Source organism: Sapajus apella, unplaced genomic scaffold (assembly GCF_009761245.1).
Source record: "Sapajus apella isolate SASKATOON/1434 unplaced genomic scaffold, GSC_monkey_1.0 scaffold259, whole genome shotgun sequence".
Taxonomy (NCBI): Eukaryota; Metazoa; Chordata; class Mammalia; order Primates; family Cebidae; genus Sapajus; species Sapajus apella.
In genome coordinates this window covers 149,715-168,469 of record NW_022437199.1, presented here as the reverse complement: position 1 = coordinate 168,469, position 18,755 = coordinate 149,715, and positions in this window count along the sequence as shown.

The window sequence follows — 18,755 nt, the reverse complement described above, 5'->3', positions numbered from 1 at the left end:
TTTGGAGGGAAAAAAAAAAAAGAAAACTGATTTAAAAAAATAGGTTCCACTTTCCAAAGTTGTTATTCTATTGCTAAATCTGCTTTTCAGAGAAAACGTTTCTGTTTTATTGGCTATAAAACTACTGTTTTGAAAAATATTGACTGTAGCTATGAATTAATGTAAGTATTTAACAAAATCACCCCATGAATAAATCAAATATTTATTTATTCACTTGAAGTATATGGAAGGAGAATGACATAAAGATCAATTAGCAAGGTTGATAAATCAGCAAGAAACAAGCTTCTCAGGCCTACATTTCATCATTGAATTACTGAAACTCAGAGTTGTGGATTACATCATCTCAATAGTGAGTGTTAAGATAGATTTTCTACAAGCATGAGCGTTTTTCTCTGGGAAAGATTCTGTTTGTAGGTCATCCTGGATATATTCAAGGGACCATTATTCTTGGAGTTATACAACGTAACTTGATGTTCTCATAATCAAATGTGAATGCAATTCTCATACTTTATCTGAGTCCTCTCAAATTAACAACTTTGTCCAAGTATATTCTCAAAATTAGAGTCTCTGAGCCTGAGCAGAAGTTAGGCTCCCAGAAATGGCAGGAAGCTGTGTTAATAAGCAGTTAGAATAACCAGGGCTTATCTTTTGTGTGTCCTTTGATAAATTTAAACAAATTATATTCTTCTCCAAAATAGGTTTGATTCACAAACTTAAATTTTCACCTATAGTTTAATGAAATGTTTATTTTTAAAAGATTTTTAAAGTCTGAAATAGACTCCTAAAACAGTGTCTGACATGTAGTAAGTCCTCAGAAAATAATTCATAGATATTGAACGATGAGTAGGATATTAAAATGTGGTCATTCCTGTGGTTTACTTTTATCTGAGGGCACAAATATCAAGAACAATTCTACAGGTGCTAGACCTCATATATAGGACATGCTAACAAACTTGCAAAAGTGTTTTTTCAAATTTTAGTCTGTCATCTGCTTTCAGAGCAAATTGAGAATTTATAAGTGTTTAGAAATTAGGAAGTGAGAATTTTTTTATGACGGGACTTGCCAGTGTAGTTCGCATTTCCCATCAATAAGCAGAAGAACTTCTCTTTTATCTTCAGCCAAGTTCGGATTCTAACATACACTGGCAAGTGTCCTCTGGCAGTTGGAAGTTGCAGAGTTGAACACTTTCAGTGTGTGAGGTTGTTAGAACTACACATAACCACAGAGTAAAAGTGGATGTGTAAAGTAAAGCCACACTTCCAGCAAGGGTGAGGCTGAAGGGAGTGTTTCCTATGGGCTGAATGTGGATCTCACACAAAGCAGCCAGTCAGGAACCATCCCAAAATAAAATTCGCCTGAGGGTGTCCTACCACAGGCAAGTCAACCTCAATGAAAACAAGCTGCAAGTATAGAGTAGGAAGAAAAAAAAAATGGTACAGAGGGAGTTGTGTAGGGTGAGGTACAGTGATATGTAAGCAGGATTGATAAAGGGACATCAGACAACTGCAGAGTACCCCAGGAGCAGAATTTCTGAAAAACCCATAGAAGCAGTCCAAAAAAAAAAAATAAATAAAAAAGAAAACATTTGGAGTGTCAGCATACAGATTAAAACTGTAAAACTGTCCAGTCTGGTAACATCTTTCTTCCGTGTTGATTTCAGTTCCCTGTGTTTCACCTTCACTCATTCTGGGCATCAGGGTTGGGGAATGGAAAGAGATACCAGACAGGGAAAGAGTCATGCAGAGCCCATTACACTCACTTGCCCCCTTAATGGTTCCAAACTTTAAGCAGATCCAATACAAGCTGGGAGAGAAGAAAAGGGTTAAATCAGATAAAAGTTGGACTTTAGATATTAGATGGAATTGGCACTTTTATTATCCTTGTTATCAAAAGACCACAAGATCCACACCGGAAAGAAAGGAGAAGACTATTTTCAGAGGGGGAAAAAAACCCCTAGAATTAGAGAAATGCAGCTTTCAAGGAAATCTGAAAGTGCATGCTCCAAAGAAAGGAGAGGGGGCTGGCACACATGTCTTACAGAGTCAGTTTTATATACATACTGAGCAGAGTTGGGGAAATTCTGTCAATATTTATGAATATCCATGAGGGAAGTCAAGCACTTGTGCATTGGGTAAACAGATGTAGCATACACTCCATGGTCACTTTGAGATGGTGTTTTAATATTAAATCGGGTGGAATTTGGCTCTTTACCTCAAAAGGTGAACTATAAGGGCACAAAAATAGCTTGTGCATAGTCTCCACAAGCTGTCTGTAACTGGTGTAAGGTCTGTGGCCATTTATCAACAAAGATTTTTAACAAAGTTTTTAATATTCTCTATTTGTCCAATCTGAGTTATGGCAGGACAGCACCGCTAGGGAAGAAGGTTGTCCGCTAGCATCAGGCCATCTATGGAGATGTTTTGGAAATTTCCCAGCTGTAGTTGTTTTGGCAATGCATTTCAGCATTTCCTTATTGACTATGATGTGGGAAGAAATCAATAACATTTTCTAGTAAGCAGGGGCAGTTTTGAGATAGAATATTGTTGCTGGTTTCTCCTTTAATGCAGTTTGACCCTACTTGTTGAATCAGTTAGTTACCTATTCATTTAATTTTCTAGTGTTGTTTAAGCATTTCAAATGCTGTGCACTTGGAGGCTCTGAGAGCACTCACCATCAAGGGGTAAAATTTCCATGGGCGATGGGCTGATCACAGAGTGGGCTGGCTGGCCATTGGGTTACCCCCTAGGCTTGGGGGAATGTCCTGCTGCCAGTCTCATGGCATTCCCTCTTTTATGTCTTAACTGACATGTAAATCTAACCAAAATTTTTTTCCTAAAAACTTTGTCGGATTTTAAAATTAATTAATTATTTTGGAGACAGGGACTCTTTCTGTTGCCAGGCTGAAGTGCAGTGGTGTGATCAGGACTCACTGCAACTTACTACTCCTATGCACAAGATATCCTCCTACCTCAGCCTCCCCAGTAGCTGGGACTACAAGGGCAGGCCCCCATCCCAGCTGGAATTTAAAAAAATAGAATAAGAAATTTACCATGTAGCATTTTAGACTTTTTTTTTTTTTTTTTACACATTTCATGGTACCAAGGAAGAAAACATTTTTTTCACCCCTTCAGGATGGCTGACTAGTGGCCCTCAGCACTTCCCTCCACAAAGAGGAACCAAAACAACCAGTAGAAAATCCCACTTGGAATATAGCATCTAACAGAACACACTCGAATTCAGCAGAGAAAAGACAGCAACACTCGGAGGCAGGAAAGAAACAGAAGGGAGGCAAGCAGCCCAGCTGACACTGTCTGGGAGCCCAGAGATCTCCTATTGCAGGGAAAGTGTGTCCACATTCCCACTGCAGACTCCTGTGGTCCTAGCCATGGGAGAGCCCTGGGAGCCCCGAGACTAGGGTGGGGAGCGGTCTGGAGCCTGCACAACAGCACTGTTCTAGGACGGAGCTCACGCTAGGCCCCACACATCCTGGAGCAGGCCATTTGGAGCCCAGCCCCCACAAGCCTTCCTCCTGCCTTGGGTCTCAAGAGCTTCTGCGTCTCCATATCCCTGGATCCCCGCAGGCAACCTTCACCTCCCACACAACACTCCGCACACCTGGACGGCCGCAGTGGCACAAGGCTGACTGGAGCCCGCCCTGCAGCCGGGTCCCTGGCACTCTAACCCAAAAAGTGCCCTACACCCCAGGGAATAGGCAGTGCAGTGCACTGGGGAGGCTGTCCCAGTCAAAGGGAGCCAAACACTCTCCAGAGCCTAAGGGCCACTTTGGTGAGGTCGCTGCCACTGACAGCCACCCCGACTCCCAACAGCAATGCTGCAGCAGCACTGACAGGCTTTCTCTGCCCACCTCCACCTCCACAGCCGCCGCTGCTGCTGCTGGGGGGCCCTGGGGATTGCGCAGCCTGAGCCCTGCGCACAACATACAGGTGTGGGGTGTCTGAGGACAGGGCCACACCACCAAGCGCAGCCTCTCCCAGTGCTTGAGCACACTGTCCAGGGGCCCGGAGATCCATGGCCCTGTCTCACCTGTGGCTCCGTGTATGCTCCTGCACCACTAGGAGGTCTGAGGAAAGACCCAGCCTGCCTGCCAGCACACCCCACGTAGGCCTGGGGATTGTCCCGTCCGCCCGGCCCGGCCCCACCTACCACAGCCTGTGTGCACCATCTGGAGGCCTGAGGTTGGACCCGCAAAGCCTGGCACCTCCCATAAGTGCCGAAGTACATCATCCAGTTGCCTGGGGATCGCCTTGTCCACCACCCGCTGACATCTGCAATCCTCTTGGGGAACCCAGGGCTGCTCGCCCAGCCCACCCTTTGCTGCTACCACAAAAAAAGTTATTGTAGACTGGGCGTGGTGGCTCACGCCTGTAATCCCAGCACTTTGGGAGGCTAAGGCTGGTGGATCGCAAGGTCAGGTGTTCAAGACCAGCCTGGCCAACATGGCAAAAACCTGTCTCTATTAAAACTACCAAAAAATTAGCCGGACATGGTGGCAGGCACCTGTAATCCCAGCTACTTGGGAGGCTGAAGCAGGAGAACCTGGGAGGCAGAGGTTGCAGTGAGCTGAGATCGTGCCATTGCACTCTAGCCTGGGTGACAAGTGCAAGACTCTGTTTCAAAAAAAAAAAAAGTTATTCTAATGGAGGTGAACAGTAGAATGATAGTTACTAGCAGCTGTGAAGGATATTTGTGTGTGTGGTGTGGGGGAGGCATACAAACATACAGTTAGAAGGAGTAAGTTCTAGTATTCAACAGGACAGCAGAGTGACTATAGTTATTGATGTATTTTATATTTCAAAACAGTTATGTGAGAAGACTTGAAATGTTCCCAACACAAAGAAATGATAAATGCTTGAGGTGATGGATATCCTAAACTCCCTGACTTGGTGATTACATATCCTATGCATTTATCAAAGTTTCACATGTACCTTAAAGATACATGAAAATATTATATACCAATAAGAATATAAAAAAGAAATAAAACAAAAACAAGAATATTTTTCTTATAACTCATGATGATAACAACATAGAAATTGCACTTTCAAATTAACTTACAAGGCAAATCCTACCTATTTTCTAATATACTAGTTTCTAGCTTAAATGTGAAAACATGGTTATTTCAATGATTCAAAATTTATTTGTGGAAGTAACAGAAATGTCTGAACATGCTATGGTTTGATTTATCATTTCTACACTAACTTCTGAGAGATTATTTGACAAGAGGACTCTGGGTTAGAAGGTATCTATATCCAGGATGATTCTTTCTGAGCCACAGATGGTCTTCCGTGGTCTTTTTGTGTGGTTGAGTTCTTTTTCTCTGTCAGCAGGTACCCCTTGAGTAGCCGGAGACAAGATGTAGATTGCTATGCACTCCATCTTTTTTCTCTCTCTTTCTGTCCAGCTAATTGTACGAAGTGTTTGGCTCAATTAATGACCTATATTATCATTACATTGCATCTAAGTAATTGGGGTGTTTATTGGTTTAGCCTAGCGTTGTATTTACCAAGGCTATCAGGATAGTGGTGCTAAAATATGCTCCTGTAAATCTCCTGGTGATGAAAGCTCAAGGCTGTCCAGTGGTCTCCATGTGGACGACCTGAGCCACGTCAAGGGACTCTGTTTGATATGGCACCTTACTTATTGGGGTCCCCGTGGTCATCGTGTGTCTGCAAATCAGACTATTGGATTTGGGAGTCCGTCCAATAGTTGTATCACTTGGTCAGCGTATGGGCTTTCAGGACCAATATTACAGTTAAAAGGGAAACAAGCTTTAAGTCCTGCTCCTACTTAAATTTGGAGATTAGGATTTCCCTTTTTTGAACAGGTTCTTTCGCTTAGTGAGTACATTCCTAGTGGTGGCAGCTACACCCTTTCCTTGCACAATAATGCTACTGATATCGTCCTGATTTGTACTACACACTCCTATATACTTCTGTTTGGGCAAGGTGTTCCTAACATAGAGCAGAATCAATCCTTTTATAGTATGACTGTCTCTGCCAGTAGTTAGTATGCTACATGCTTGTCTCATCAAAACATTACACAGTTAAATATAACCTATGTCATGATTTTAAAATGTCTTGCAGAATTATGGCTGCCTATAAATTTAACCCAGAGATGGGAAGGGGATTCTACCCTGCAGTTAGTTAGAAAAGCATCATCTCATACAAAAAAAAAAAAAAAAAAAGATTTCCGGCCACTTTAATTGCTTTTTTAATTTCAATTATTATTACACTAGCAAGTGCCACTACTGCCGCTGTCTCTTTGACAGAATCTATTCACACAGCCTCAGCCGTGGCCCACATGGTATATACAGTGCAACCCATGAATTTCAAGAACAAGTAAATATTGATAAAGCTATCTTGTCTCCCTGGAGGCTCTTGAAGCTGCTGTTGAATGGCTGGGAGATCAGCAGCAGGCATTTACTATCCGTCAAAATTTACACTGTGATTGGCAATACAATTCTGTGTCACACCTCTACCATATAAGAGCTCCCAGTATGCTTGGGAGAGAGTGAAAGCACACCTGCAAGGGGCTTATCACGACGACTTTTCTTCTCAAACTTCTCCTCTTGAGTGTAAATTAAAGAAACAACTTGAAGAATGGTCACCGCAATTACAAACAAATACCCTTCGGTAATTACAAGAACACTTTCAATGGTTAAACCAGAACACTTGGTTGTCTGCATGAAACATGCACATTTGGGTGATGGCCGCTATACTTATGGTTTTTTGTATATGTTTGCTAGGCATCTGCAGATGGCTCTGTGCTGCCACTGATGCATATATGAGCAGGGAAGAACAATAGAAGCTTACCTTGCATTGGATGACCAGCATGCTATAAGAATTAAAGAATGGGGAGGTGTGGGGGGCGCACGGCAACATATTCAAGCTTATGTACAAGGCACTTGAGGTCGGGTTATGGAAAAATACTGAGGCACTCTGTGTACGTTATTTGTGCCTAGAATGTAACTCCTTGACCCTGAAAACAGGACAAGGAGAGGAGTGTGAGGTGTGATCAGGAACACTGAAAACAACATCCTAAGAATGCGGTTTGAGTGCTTTTACAAAATCAAATGCGATTCATGATCCGGCCTCAAAAAGCTATCTAGTGGATGTTTGTGCTTTAACAAGCCTTTTCAGTAAATACTTGACGGACAGATTCTGGAGTGGCACTCTCTCAGAAGAGTTGCTCCCTGCCCCGCTCAGCTGGGATTGTCTGAGTAATCACTCTCAGCATTCACCACAAGGTATAAGCTGCAAAATACAATATTGTGTGAGGAACCATGACAATGGATAAGACATTCTGTAACTCTGTGTACTGATGTTAGTAGAAGCACTGGAGGCAGAGAAGGCAAATCCGTTCCTAAAATATGTGATTATTCCTATGAAGACCATGCAGCATCTAGTCCAAGATCAAAAGTAATAAATCTTTCATCAGGTGACTGGCTGGTAAGCCTCCTGGTTCCAGGCATAGCTTATACCAAAATAAAAATATTTCTTTCCCTAAATTCTGTTTTTATTTATTTATTTATTTCATATTAAGAATTAATCTTAGAATGCCAAAAAAATTGTCAGTATTTCTTTTTCTTCTTCAAATTATATTGAGAAAGTGCAGGTAGGTGACTAGAAACAGCTGTGTGTGGTGTTCTCACAGGAGAAGTAAAAGGAGTGAGTAAATACAGCACCTTCGACTGAAGCATCCGGGTCCACACATTGGGATTCATCAAGAAAATAACTCAATCCACAGAGAAAGAAGTAAAGCAAGGCAGGATGACCACCCACCCGGGAGCAACACGGAGCCGGAGGAGTCTTCTCCAGCCAGGGAAGTGGTGAGTGGGTGAGCACCCTGGGGGCTCACATTTCTCCCATGGATCCTTGCAACCCTTGGGTCAGGGGATCCCCTTGTGAACCGCCCCCGCCCCCAAGGCCTGCAGTCTGACACACAGAGATGCAGGGAGTCCTGGCAGAGTAGCCTCTCTGGCAAAGACGCACTGGCTTGGAACTCCAGCCAGCCACTGGTGGCAGGGTTACACCTCCCTGAGATGAATCTCTCAGAAGGAGGGGCTGGACACCCTTTTTGCTGTTTTGCAGCCTTAGGCATTGTTGCCTTTGGGCTCTGGAAAATCCAAGGTGACTAAGGACTAGAGAATCTCCCAACACAGCAGTATACGAAGAGGCTGCCAGATTGCTTTTTCATGTGGGTTTTGGATCCCATTTCTCCTCACTGAGCAGAATCTCCTGACCGTGGTCCACAACCACCTCCACCAGTGTTTCTGAGCTGGCAACAGGTCCATACCCGTCTGGGATGTAGTTTCCAGAGGCAAGGACAGGCCACCATATTGCTGTGTTACAGCCTTAGCCACTGTTGCCTTCAGGGAGCCTGAAGTGAGTGGGTGCTGGACGAGTCCCCTGCAGAGCACAGCAGCTCTACAGAAAAGTGGCCAGATTGCCTTTCCATGTGAATCCCAGACCCTGTTTCTCTTTACTGGTTGTAATCTCAAAACAGAGACCTATAACCACTAGGTGTTTTCCAGTTGGCAACAGCTCGGTACCTCCCTAGGATGGAGCCTCAGAGGGAAAGGCAGGTGGCCATCTTTGCTTTTCACAACCTTCACTGTTGCCGCCATTACGCATTGGAGAGTCTCAGGCCAGGAGGGAGATGGTTGGACCCTCAACACAGCACAGCTGCTTTATAAGAAAGTAGCCGGACTGCTTTTGCTGTGGTTATTTATTTCTTCTTCTTATTTTTATTATACTTTAAGTTCTGGGGAATATGTGCAGAACGTGCAGGTTTGTTATATAGGTATACACGTGCCACAGTGGTTTGCTGCATCCCTCATCCCATCATCTACGTTAGGTATTTCTACTAATGCTATCCCTTCCCTATCATCCCATCTCCTGCTATCCCTCCCCACGCCCTCCACCCTCCGACAGGTCCCGGTGTGTGATGTTCCCCTCCCTGTGTCCATGTGTTCTCATTGTTCAACACCCACTGAGACTGCTTTTTTATAGCAGTCGCTGATCCCAGTTCTCCTCACTGGGTGTGACCACTCAAGTGGGGTCACCAGCCACCCTCACCGGCGTGTGTGGGCCAGCAACAGGTTGGTACCTCCCTGGGATGGAGTTCCCAGAAGGAGAAGCAGACTGATGTCTTTGCTGTTTCAGTCTTCACTGTTGTAACCTTCAGGTACTAGAACATCTGAGGTAACTAGGGACTGGAGTGGACTCCCAGCTTACTGTAACTGCCCTACAAGAATGGTGATCAGATTGTTACATGACCAGATTGTTACCTTGATCCCATATCTCCTCACTGGGTAGGTCTTCTCAGCCTGGGCTTCCAGCCACCTCCTGCCATGGCTATTGAGCCAGTAGCAGCTCTGCAACTCACTGGACAGAGTTCCCAGCGGGAGGGGCGGGTTGCCCTCTTTGCTGTCTTGCAGCCCTCACTCTGTCTCCAGACTCTGGAGAGTCTGCAGGCACCAGGGGCTGATCTGGCTCTCAGCACAGAGAGCCCACCTCATGGATAAGTAGCTGGACTGTTCTCCACCAGCATCCTGGAGCTCACATCTCCTCCCTGGCCACAGCCGCTGGACCTGGTCCTGCAGCACAACCACCCTGCCCCCACCTTACCACTTCAATCAAAGGCAGCCTAGCATTTCTCTGAGGAGGAAATCACAGAGTCAACCCACAAGCCCTCCACGACTGCAGTTGCCGTGGTGCCACCTAATAGCCGTTGGGCTGGAGAAAGAACAAAGGGCCTAGCGACCACACTGGCACTTCCAGCACACCACAGTCACCAAACAGAGAGGAGTCCAGCCCCGTTTCCTTGGGAACCCCCAACTCCCAACTCTTCACCAGGCAGGGCCCCTGACTTATGACCACAGAATGGGTGCCCCACACATGGCTGACCATACCTGCTAGGAGTGGCCCAGGGTTCCCCTGTGCAGAGGCTCCCAGAGGCATTCAACAGTTCCTCTGCCACAGGGATACAAACAGTGTTATCCCTGCTGCCCTCAGTCTAGGGAGAAGCAAAGATCCTGAGAGCTACCACCTAGCTTACAGAATGCAATAGACACCATACAGAGAGGAAGCCAATCTCTCCTTTTGGTGAGCTCTCAATCCCCTGCTCCCCAAAAAGTGGAGTCCTAAGCTCATGCCAGCAATGCAGCCACTCCACCCCACTGGCTGAAAACTCCCAGTACCAGCAGTTTTGCATTCCTCAGACATGAGACACCCAGGGACAACTGAAAGCACATCTGCCACTGTCTCTGCCATGGCACTAATCCTGCTACCCTCAGACTAATGAAGAAGCAAAGACCTGAAGTACCTTATCCATACTCCCAACAACCAACTGTCCACCCAAGGAGAGGAGACCAATCCATCTTACCCAGGTCCTGTACACTCCCTCTGCTCATCACCAAGCAGAGAAAACTGGCTTGAGCCCACAGCACAGATACCCCCACGCTGGGCTGACTGAATTGAGCAATTGCTGACCTACATCTCTCTGGGGTAGAGCCCCTAAAAGATAAGTAAAAGACATTCAGCCACAAACACTCCTAAAGTTCCTTCTGCAGCTGCCTCCAAGTTGGAGAGGAGACATAAACACTGAGGTCACCCCATAGCTGTAGGGGAAAAGCCTGGGAATGACAAGCCATGACCTACAGCCAACATTCAAGTGGGAGAGGAGCCTGAATTTTCAGAGCATTGAGAGACAGCATGGCTACAACTGTGAAGAAATATGGGGGAGTCATACAACTGACCAAGAGCCAACCAGCTGAGCACTATACCTAAGCACAACCTACTGGATCATACACCAAAGCTTTAACACCAAAATACTTTACTAACATACCCCCCACTCTGCCATGAGACCAAAGACAAGTCAGCTACAAATAAAGACCTGCACAAAGCCTCAGCTCTGTGAACACATCCTGAAAGGAAGTCTACTGACTGTACTCACAGTTAAAGAAACACTCACATGCAAAGAAAAGAAAGGAGCAACACAAGAACTCCAATAACTCAAATGGCCAGAGTTTCTTATGTCCTCCAAATAACTGCGCTAGTTATCCAGTACAGTTGGCTGAAATAACAGAAATAGAATTCAGAATATAAATAGAAATGAAGTTCATCAAGTTTCAGGAATATGGTAAAACCCAATCCAAAAAAACGCTAAGAATCACAATAAAACACTACAAAAGCTGACAGACAGAATAACTACTATAGAAAATAACCTAACTGATCTGATAGAGCTGCAAAACACACTACAAGAATTTAACAATACAATTCCAAGTATTAACAGCAGAATTAACCAAGCTGAGGAAAGAATCTGGGAACTTGAAGACTGGCTTTCTAAAATAAGACAATCAGACAAAAACAAAGAATCAAGAAAAAAAAGCAACAAACAAAATCTTTGCGAAATATAGGATTATGCAAAGAGGCCGGATCTATAAATCATTGACATCCCTGAAAGGGATGGGGAGATACAAGCTGGCGTAATAACCAACTAATAACACAATGACAGGATCAAATCCACACATATCAATACTAACCTTGAATGTAAACAGACTAGACGCCTCATTTAAAAGGTGCAGAGTGGCAAGCTGGATAAAAAAAGCAAGGCCCAATGGTATGCTATCTTTAGTAGAACCATCTCACACACAATGACACACAGGCTTAAAATAAAGGGATGGAGGAATGTCTATCAAGCAAATGAAAATCAGTTTAAAAAAGCGGGGGGCGGGGGGTGTTGTAATCCTAATTTCAGACAGACCAGGCTTTAAACCAACAATGATGAAAAAAGGCAAAGAAGGACATTACATAATAGATTCAATTCAACAAGACTTAACTCTCCTCAGTATACATGTACGCAACACAGGAGCACCCAAATTCATAAATTAAATTCTTAGAGACCTACAAAGAGGCTTAAGGGTTTACACAATAATAGTGAGTTACTTCAATACTCCATTGATAATAGATCACTGAGGGGAGCAAATTAACAAAGATATTCAGAATCTGCACTTAACATTAAGCCAAATGAATAATTTGAGAGTCCTTTACAGAGCTCCGAACCCTGAAAACCAGAATATACATTTTCGACTTCTTCCTGGTTTTGGCTTGGGAGGCTGCAAGTGTCAAGGAATTTATCCATTTCTTCCAGGTTTACCGGTTTATGTGCATAAAATTCTTTGTAGTAATCTCTGATGGTAGTTTGTATTTCTGTGGAATCAGTGGTGATATCCCCTCTATCATTTTTTGTTTGATTCTTATCTCTTCTCTTTTTTATTAATGTGCCTAGTGGTCTGTCTATTTTGTTGATCTTTTCAAAAACCAGCTCCTGGATTTATTGATTTTTTGAAGGGTTTTTTGTGTCTCTATCTTCTTCAGTTCTGCTCTGATCTTAGTTATTTCTTGTCTTCTGCTAGGTTTTGAGTTTTTTTGATCTTGCTCCTCTAGCTCTTTCAATTTTGATGATAGGGTGTCAATTTTAGATGTTTTCTTGCTTCTCATGTGGGCATTTATTGCTGTATATTTTCCTCTAGACACTGCTTTAAATGTGTCCCAGAGATTCTGGTACGTTATGTCTTCGTTCTCGTTGGTTTTGACGAACAACTTTATTTCTGCCTTCATTTCATTGTTTATGCAGTCAACATTCAAGAGTGAGTTGTTCTGTTTCCATGAAGTTGTCTGGTTCTGAGTTAGTTTCTGAATCCTGAGTTCTAATTTGATTGCACTGGTTTGTTATGATTTCTATTCTTTTGCATTTGCTGAGGAGTAATTTACTTCCAATTACATGGTCAATTTTAGATTAGGTGTGATGTGGTGCTGAGAAGAATGTATATTCTGTGGATTTGGGGTGGAGAGTTCTGTAAATATCTATTAGATTTGCTTGGTCCAGATCTGAGTTCAAGTCCTGGATATCCTTGTTAATTTTCTGTCTGGTTGGTCTGTCTAATATTGACAGCGGAGTGTTAAAGTTTCCCACTACTATTGTGTGAGAGTATAAGTCTCTTTGCAGGTCATTTAAAACTTGCTTTATGTATCTGGGTGCTCCGTATTGGGTGCATATATATTTAGCAACTCCTGCTTTTTTTTCTTGTTTTTTTTTTTGCTCTCCATTTGCTTGGTAAATCTTCCTCCATCACTTTATTTTGAGTCTATGTGTGTCCTTACACATGAGATGGGTTCCCTGGGTACAGCACACGGATGGGTTTTGAGTTTTTGTCTAATTTGCCAGTCCATGTCTTTTGATTGGGGCATTTAGCTCATTTACATTTAGAGTTAATTTTGTTATGTGTGAATTTGATCCTGCCATTTTGATGCTAGCTGGTTGTTTTGCCCATTAGTTAACGCAGTTTCTTCATTGTGTTGATGCTCTTTACCATTTGGTACATTTTTGGAGTGGCTGGTACTGTTTGTTTCTTTCTATGTTTAGTGCTTCTTTCAGGAGCTCTTGTAAGGCAGGCCTGGTGGTGATGAAATATCTGAACAATTGCTTGTTCCTAAAGGATTTTATTTCTCCTTCACTTATGAAGCTTAGTTTGGCTGGATATGAAATTCTAGGTTGAAAGCTCTTTTCTTTAAGGATGTTGAATATTGGCTCCCACTCTCTTCTGGCTTGTAGGGTTTCTACCAAGAGATCTGTTGTGAGCCTGATGGGCTTCCCATTTTGGGTAACCTGACCTTTCTCTCTGGCTGCCCTTAGCATTTTCTCCTTCATTTCAACCCTGGTGAATCTGATGATTATGTGCCTTGGGGTTGCTCTTCTTGAGTAATATCTTTGTGGTGTTCTCTGTATTTCCTGGACTTGAATATTGGCCCGCCTTGTTAGATTGGGGAGGTGCTCCTGGATAATTTCCTGAAGAGTGTTTTCCAGCTTGCATTCATTCTCTCCGTCACATGCAGGTACATGTATTGAACATAGATTGGGTCTTTTCACATAATCCCATATTTCTTGGAGGCTTTGTTTATTTCTTTTTACTCTTTTTTCTCTATTCTTGCCTTCTCATTTTATTTCATTGAGTTGATCTTCAATCTCTGATATCCTTTCTTCTGCTTGGTCGATTTGGCTATTGAAACTTGTGCATGCTTTGCGAAGTTCTTGTGCTGTGTTTTTCAGCTCCATCAATTCATTTATATTCTTCTCTCAGCTGTTTATTCTCATTATCATTTTGTCAAACCTTTTTTCAAGATTTTTAATTTATTTGCATTGGATTAGAATATGTTCCTTTAGGTCAGAGAAGTTTGTTAGTACCCACTTTCGGAAGCCTCTTTCTGACATTTCATCAGACTCATTCTCCATCCAGCTTTGTTTCCTTGCTGGTATGGAGTTATGATCCCTTGGAGGAGGGGAGACATTCTGATTTTGGGTGTTTTCATCCTTTTTGGGCTGGCTTCTTCCCATCTTTGTGGATTTACTTTCGGATTGGGTCTCTGAGTGGACATCCTTTTTATTGATGATGAAGTTATTTCTTTCTGTTTTTTAGTTTTCCTTCTAACAGTCAGGCCCCTCTGCTGTAGGACTGCTGGAGGTCCACTCCAGGCTCTGCTCACCTGGGGACCACCTGACATGGCTGCAGAACAGTAAGGGTTGCTGCCAGTTTTTTCTTCTCTTATCTTTGTCCCAGAAGGATACCAGCCAGATGTCAGCCTGAGCTCTCCTTTATGAGGTGTCTCTTTGGATATACTGGGGTTGAGGAGCTGCTTGAGGAGACAGTCTGTCCCTTATAGGAGCTCAAGTGCTGAGCCGTGAGCTCCATTGTTCCATTCAGAGCTGCTGGGCAGGTACATTTAAGTTTGCTGCAGTGTAACTTATAAGTTACACTGCAGGTAACTTTTTTTTCCCAGGTGCTCTGTCCTGGGAAGGTGAGATTTTATTTATAAGTTCCTGATGTGCTGCTGCCCTTTTTCAGAGATGCCCTGCCCAGAGAGGAGGTAGCCTAGTCACAGTCTGCCAGCAGAGGCATTGCTGAGCTGCCATGGGCTCTGCCCAGCTGCTGTATGAACTTCCTTGTGGTTTTGTTTATAGAGGTATAGTTAGAACTGCCTCAGTAATGGTGGTATGCCTCAGTAATGGCAGACTGTCTCTGTAATGGTGGACTGCCTTGGTAATGGTGGATTGCCTTAGTAATGGCAGACTGCCTCGTTAGTGGTGGACTGCCTTGGTAATATCAGATGCCCTTTCACCCACAGAGCTGGACCATCCCAGGTCCAGCTGTGCTTGCTGTGAAACTCTATCCAGAGAGTTTCAGATTGCTGGTCTTTGTGAGGGGGGACCCGCTGAGCCAGATCATCTGGCTCCCTGTTTCAGCCCCCCCTTTTTTAGTTGAATGGATGACTCTGTCTCCCAGGTGTTCCAGGTGCAAGTTGAAATGGTCACCCAGATTTGTGTGAGTTTTTGTGTGGAGATCTACTGAGCCAGCTGAAATAGCCCTGCTGGAGACTCATGGTGCTTTTCCACCTGGGAATCTCCTGGCTTATGGGCAGTAAAAACTCATTTGGAAATGCAGTGATCATTCACCCTCTGCATTTTCACTGGGAACTGCACTCCAGAGCTGTTCCTATTCAGTCATCTTGGATTGAATGACCCCAATGACATTCTTCACAGAACTAGAAGAAAACTATTTTAAAATTCATCTGGAATGACAAAATTAGCCTGAATAACCAAGGCAATCCTAAGCAAAAAGAACAACACTGGAGGCATCACATTACCCACTTCAAATTATATGACAGTACTACAATATCCAAAACAACAAAGTACTGGTGAAACAGCAGACACATAGACCATTGGAACAGAATGGTACAATGCAGACATGTAGACTACTGGGCAGAAAGCTCAGAAATAGTGCTGCACAACTACAACTAACTGATCTTCAACAAAGCTGACAAAAACAAGCCATGGGAAAAGGACTCACTGTTTAATAAATGGTGCTGAGATAACTGGTCACCCACAGGCTGAAGATTGAAAGTGGACCCCTTCCTTATACCATATACAAAACTCAACTCAAGATGGATAAAATGCTTACATTTAAAACCCGCAAATATTGAAAACTCTGGATGATAACCTAGGAAATACCATCCTGGATGTAGTAAAAGGCAAATATTTCATGACAAAGATGCCAAAAGCAATTGCAACAAAATAAAACAAACAAACAAACAAAAAACTAATTAAATATGAGATCTTCGTCGCAGCAAGAGAAACTATCAACAGCGTAAACAGATAATTTACAGAAAGGGAGGAAATTTTTGCAGACTATGAATTTGACAAAGGTCTAACATTCAGCATCTGTGAGAAACTTAAATTAACAAAAAACAAACAACCCTATTAAAAAGTGGACAAAGAACATTAACTGACACTTTTCTTGTTTTATTTGTCAGTTTTAATTTACTTCTTATCCATGTGAAGTGTCAAATAATGGCCAAAGAAACTGTAATTATAAATTAAAGAGCACAATTTAACAAGGAAAAATAAAAATAACACAACAATGTATTATCTTTTACTTTTGTCATTTAGCAACAAATAAATTTCTGATAATTTGTCAAATATTTTCTCTTTGAATTAATAGTTTATCTTATTTAAAAGGGTATATTATGTTTTTTAAATTTTATTTTAAATTCAGGAGTACACGTGTAAGCTTGTTACATACATAAACTTGTGTAATGGAGGATTACTGTAAAGATTATTTCATCACCAACGTATTAATCCTAGTACCCATTAATTATTTCCTTATTTTTTTCTCTCCTCCCACCCTCCATCCTCTGATAAGCACTAATCATTAGAGAAATGTAAATTAAAACCACAATAAGATACCATCTCATACCAGTCAGAATAGCTACTATTAAAAAGTCAAAAAATAGTAGATGCCGACAACTTAGTAGAGAAAAGGGAACACTTATACACCGCTGATGGGAGTGTAAATTGTTCAATGACTGTGAAAGATAGTATGGTAATTCTTTAACGACCAATTCAGAAATACCATTCAACCCAGCAATCCCATCACTGTGTATATATACAGTGGAATATAAATCTTTCTATCATAAAGACACATGCATGCATATGTTCATGGCAGCACTGTTAACAATAGCAAAGAAATGGAATCAACCTAAATGCCCATCAATGGTAGAATGGATAAAGAAAATGTGAAATACTATGCAGCTATAAAATAAGAATGAGATGATGTCCATTGCAGGAACATGGATGAAGCTAGAGGCTGTTATCCTTAACAAACTAATGGAGTAACAGAAAACCAAATACCGCATGTTCTCACTTTGGGAGCTAAATAATGAGAACACATGTACACATAGAGAACGACAGACACTGGTGCCTACTTGAGGGTGGAGGGTGGGAGGAGGGGCAGAATCGGAAAAACATAACTATTTAGTACTAGTCTTAATACCTGGGTAATAAAGTAATATGTACAATAAACCCCTGTGACATGATTTTACCTATAAAACAAACCTGCACATGTACCCCTGAACCTAAACGTTAAAAAAATCAAATTATATTGTTAAATTATTAGCATGATTTATAAACGATGTTGTTTTAGGATAAAGAATTTAATTGTTTTGGCAATTGCAAATTATTAACTTAAGTACCAATATGTTAGGGAGTATAATTCAAACAATATAAATAATTAGGCTACAACAAAAGGCAACTATATATTATTTATCTCACCTCAAAAAGGGAGTTAATTTCCATTCACTTGACTTTAAGGGTAAATTAAGAGAAATTTGTTTGTTTGTTTTTTTGTTTTTTTTAAGAACGAGAGAAAGGAAGAAAAAGAATTAAAAAAAAAAGAAAAAGAATAAAGGAAAGGAAGAAAGAGGAAGAGGAAGAGGGAGAGAGAACAGAGGTGTTGCTTTATTGCCTGGGCTAGAATGCAGTCTAAAACTGAGTATGCCTGTAATTGTGTTTAATAATAGAGACATAAAAAAAATGAGGGAATAAAATAATTAACAAGCAGCCAACCAATATTTCATTTAAACCTGTAAATACGTGTGATGTAGCACTGATAAGAGTGTATATTTTGTGTATTTAAAGTGGAGAGTTCTATGAATGTTGATTAAGTCTACCTGTTCCAGATCTGAGTTCAAGTCCTGGATATCGATGTTAACATTCTGTCTCATTGATCTATCTAATATTGATGTTGAATTCTCCCGCTATTATTGTGTGGGGGTCCAAGTCTCTTTGTAAGTCCTATATATCTGGGTATTTCTGTATTGGGTGCATATATGTTTAGGATCTTTAGCTCTTCTTGTTACATTGATCCTTCTATCTTTATGTAATATCCTTCTTTGCTTCTTTTGATCTTTGTTGCTTTGAAATCTATTTTATCAGCAAAAATTGCAACTCCTGGATTCTATTTATTTATTTTAGCTCTCCATTTGGTTGGTAAAATTTTCACCATCCCTTTGTTTTGAGACTTTATGTATCCTTGCATGTGAGATGGATCTGGATGTAGCATACCAATGGGTCTTGGCTTTTTTTGCCTGTCTGTGTCTTTGGATTGGGGGATTTAGTCGATTTAAATTCAGAATTAATAACATTATATGTGTGTTTGATACTGTCATCTAATGTTAACTGGCTGTTTTGCCCATTAGTTGATGCAATTTCTTAAATATGTCGATGTTCTTTATTTTTTGGTATTCTTTAGAAAGGCTGATACTGGTTGTTCCTTTCTATTTGTAGTGGTTCTTTCAGAAGCTCTTGTAAAGCAGGCCTGGTGGTGATGAAATCTCTGAGT